A 4878-nucleotide genomic window follows, 5' to 3' on the forward strand; every position below is an offset into this window, starting at 1 on the left:
AACACTTACAATAAGGTAGGTTTACTATTTTCAAGGAATTATTTCGTTACTTTTTAGTGTACTGTTTTTTTTGAGAATATTTTGTTTTTTAGCATAGACTTACATTGTGATACTTTTAGTACATTCGTTCTTCCACTTCAACCAAATTACAACAGCAATATAAATTAATCAAGGCAATGGAATTCAACATTTATATTGAACCACACTTTCGCACCAATAACTTATTTTAATGAGAATCACATTCATAAAGGAATTGTTATTTGTGATATTCAAGCGAGCTACAGAGACAATTAATGTAACAATTATGTGAAAAAATATTGTACTGAATTTTGTTAAAAAGAAACAATTTTCTTTGCCAAGGCAAACAAAATTGTTTAGTGGAATATAAAATTTTATGTTGAGCATATTTCTTGGAAATTAAAACCTCTGAAAATACAAAGAATACTGTGTTTTGGTAAACGTAATATGAGTAAATTAAATGTTAGTGAAAGTAATAGAGATTTCGAGCGGGCGATCTAAAACTCAAATATCGCACACCTGTTTAGTCTTGCTTTGATTCCTATGAGATCATATGGATGTACACACACTACATGAATTTCAGTTGTGCAACTAAACAATTGAATTGGCTGCGAAACAATCGAGAATCGAGCAACAGTTGTGCGATTCTCGATTGTTCCCACTATCAGTATATCTGTCCTTTAATAAGTTGTTAACATTTTAAAAATGAATAATGTTTATGAAAATAGCTAAATATAGGTAATTAATTATGTTCTCTCCTATTAAACGAAATTATGTATCAACTAGCTTTCGTCCGTGACTCGTGAAAAAAAAATAAATGCAAGTAGCCTATGTGTTCTTCCAGACTATCCTCTACATTTATGCCAAATTTTATTGAAATCAGCCGTTTAGGCTACAAACTCTAACAAACAGCCATCTATCGATCCATCTAAACTTTCGCATTTATAATATTAGTATGATTATATAGAATTAGGGCCTGTCCCACCACTGGCAGATACAGGCCCAGATAGTATAAAAATGACGTCACTGTCAGATAAAGTAACAAAATCCGATATTTCCACAACATATTTTACACGATGTCATCAGACAATTTACAATTTGGTGAGACAGGCCCTGAGTAGATTGAATTACTATCTGAAATAGGTAATTTATATTACTAGTTCATTAGTTTAGCTCTCTTATCTCGAGATTCCTTACCATTCCATTCAGTCATTCACATTAAGACCGTATCTCTATACCAAGTTGTGTTACAACGTAAATTCCATGTCCAAAATTTATCTTAACAATTCCCTCTTATCTTTGTTAAATAAACAAGAATATATCACTCACGTACATTTTATTTAACACTAGCTATTACCGTGCGACTTCATCCGCATGAAATTATGATTTTTTTTTATTGTTTACATCTGTCAAATTATCAATTGCAAATGTCAAAATGACATGACATGATGACAACCTTGCTTTCTTGATGTTGGCAGTAACTTATGGTCTCTTTTCTCATTAGGGATTTTATCCAAAATATTTACCCCCTAAGTTTAATGGCGTTAAAATATATAGCCTAAAGCGTGACGTAAGTGTAGGGTTTTTTTTATTAAAAAAAAGCATTAGTCAAAAATATGCTGTAATTGCTGACATCTTAGGCAATAAAGAAGTGTGTTTACGCTTTATTATAATAGTATAGATTATATCATATTTAATACCATAATATAATTGTAAATATTATATTTAGTTTAGAAAAGTTTTTTGGGGTGTTTCCCGATGTGTCTATCGGCACACCGCTCGATTAACCTATTGGTATTTATTCCCATTGCGTCAATTGATTGTATGTTGTGTTAGTTATTGCTCGCGACTTCTTCCACGTAAAATTAAAAAGCCTATGTTACTCGACGATAACGTAGCTTTTTAACGGTAAAAGAATTTTTAAGATCGGTTCAGTAGTTTTTGAGTTACTTTAATACATAGAAAACAGGCGTGAAGTGGAAGCAACTCCGCGTTTCGTCTGATGACTGTGGTGCCGGAGGCCTAATTTAAGTCCCTAACCCTTTTCACCTTTTTCTTAAGAAAGGATGGAAAGGAGAAGGAGGAGAAGGATTTAAAGGTGGAGGAGACGCATAGGAAGGGAAAATGTCCTCTTTATGTGCGTCTACTCCTCCGTCATGTAAGGTTAGGCAACGCATCTGTAGTTGCGGATTTTTATGGGCAACGGTCGCTTTCCATTTCGGTGGATTCAGGTGGCCGCTTACTCGTTTGCCACCTCATATAACAATAATAAAAAAACATAGAAAAATACTAATCTTTCCTCTTTATAATATTAGTGTAGATTGATTCGATCGGCCCATTGGGAATATCGCGTCGTGTTTTATGTTTTCCAGTCGTCCCATCGGGAAACAAGTATTTTATGTTTATGACAGAAGATTTCTCTGGATTTTGTACGTACAGCCTAACTGCAGTTTTCATATATGTAAAAAAAACTTTGTAATGAAGTCTCCTTCAACCCTTACAAAGCACGCTCCTACACGTCGTTTAGTCGTCTCGTTTTACTTTTACAAACATACGCCCAACGTGAAAGCGCTTTTCGTTAACTATGTGTGCAAAGGAAAAGCATTTCTCTAAAAACACGTGTGGAACAATTTACTTGAAAGAAATGTTAAACCGGAACATCTTGAATTAAAACTATAAAATAGCTAAAATACTCTTGAATCGTTGCTCCTACTAAAAAACATTCAATATAACTTCGTCACGAAAATATAAAAAACTAGCTGTTGCCCGCGACTTCGTCCTCGTGGTATTAGCAAACATACGAAACTATATAAATAACAAAAAGCTACGTATCCTTTGGGAACCGGACATTTCTCGGGGATGGACCTTGTCCCATGTGTACTCCAGACTTTATTTTACATCTGTGCCAAATTTCAATAAGATATGTTGATCCGTTGCACAATGATCGAGTAAACATTAAAAAACTAAATTAATGAATCCCACGGGAACCGTAACTATTCCCGGGATAAAAAGTAGCCTATGTGTTCTTCCAGACTATGCTCTAAACCTGTGTCAAATTTCATGGAGATCCGTTCAGCCGTTTAGGTTACAAACGCTAACAAACATCCATCCATCCATCGTAACTTTCGCATTTATAACATTAGTAAGATATGATATATATGATTTTATGACATGATGTACATCTTTTTCCATAAAGGAGAAGATGTCTTTACATACATGACATTGAAAAAAACAAAGAATCATATTTTGGCTTAATGCCCATTTGATGGGACTTGAAAGATCAAAATTAACACGTTTACTGCGGCAAATACAATCACAATTCTTCGGCGGCAGGCCAAAATGCGCCCCCAATATTTCCGCTAGTGCGTGGCAGGTCATTCTAGACCCACCAGCACTAGGATAGATTAAAATATAACTTTGAGGAAAACAATGTATACATTTTATGTAATGTATACACTTGAAATCGTCTTTTGACTAGCGAGAGGGGTAAAGTTTTCTTCGTCCACCAGCTTAAGTACCGCCTCGGGCCGAAATCGACCTGTTACGCAGTAAGAGTGTTAATAACACAAGCCAAAGCCATTAGAAATATAAAAGATATTAATTTTCAGACAAAATAATTTATACTCTACAAAACGTGAGAGTTAACTTTTATAAAAAAAAAAAACAAAACAGCCTCCTACGTCCCTTTTCCTATTACGTTGTAAGCAGTTTATTTTGCAAAATTCACTTCGCAAAAAAATATTGCGTGGGCTATTTAACGGCACAATTTATAAGCCTACGGGGGATTGAGGTCTTGTACAATTTAAGAATAATTTAAAGGCATGTTTTTATCTTGTAATATATTTATTCTGCCGTAAAACAAACCCATTATTTCGACCTTGATAGAAAATAAATTGCTTAAAAACATTCCATATTTTCTCAACTCAAGCTTTTAAATTAGTGCGTTTTTTTTACTTTCATTTCGTTTTATAATATAAGGTGGCAAACGAGCAAGCGGCCACCAAAATCCGCCAAAATTGCGAAGCAACCGCTGCCCATAGACATCCCAATAGCGAATGCGTTGTCTACCCTTATCCGATGGAGGAGGAGACGCACATAAAGAGGATATTTCCTTTTTCTATGCATCTCCTCCATCGTCAAATCCACTTCCACTTCCCATCCTCTCATAAGAAAAGGGTGGTAAAGAGAAAGGGACTTAAATTAGGCCTCCGGCACCGCACTCATCAGACGAAACACGGCATTGGTTCCATTTGACGCCTGTCTTCTGTGTGGTCGTGGTATTACAGCGGGCGTGCCGGCCCTGCAGTGCTAAGATGTTAAAGCGGGCACTACCACTGTTAAAGATTAAACACTGTTTTAGATGGATGGATGTTTCTAGAGTTTGTCACTTTAACAGATGTTGAGCAAAATCTAGAAGAACACAGGTCGCTTTCTTTTGTTTTTAATACCACGCGGATGTATCGCAGGTGAAAGTTGGTTAAAAAATAATAGAAAATAAAGCTTTATTATTTGATTTTGATGTTTCGATTGAATCTTAGGTCTATAGTACCAGATTAGTACTTCAAATTGCGTTTGTCGTGGACTAGAAAGTAATAAGTAAAGGTCGTCTGATTTACGATGAAAGGTGGGATAAAAGGAACTTATCTTAGATAATGAAGTTTGTCACGACAAATATCTTTTTATAGGATTATTTTTGATAGAAATATAAAAATCTTATGCCAAAAATTTGGATAAAAGGTTTAAAAACTATTTAAGTTAAGTTACTAAAAAACGTGAGATTTACATCAGAGAGTTTAAACTATTGGAGTAATTGAGCGGGCGCACACAGTTTACTAAACTATCGCTCAACGGTTGTGCGAT

Source organism: Papilio polytes, unplaced genomic scaffold (assembly GCF_000836215.1).
Source record: "Papilio polytes unplaced genomic scaffold, Ppol_1.0 DF822178.1, whole genome shotgun sequence".
Classification (NCBI taxonomy): domain Eukaryota; kingdom Metazoa; phylum Arthropoda; class Insecta; order Lepidoptera; family Papilionidae; genus Papilio; species Papilio polytes.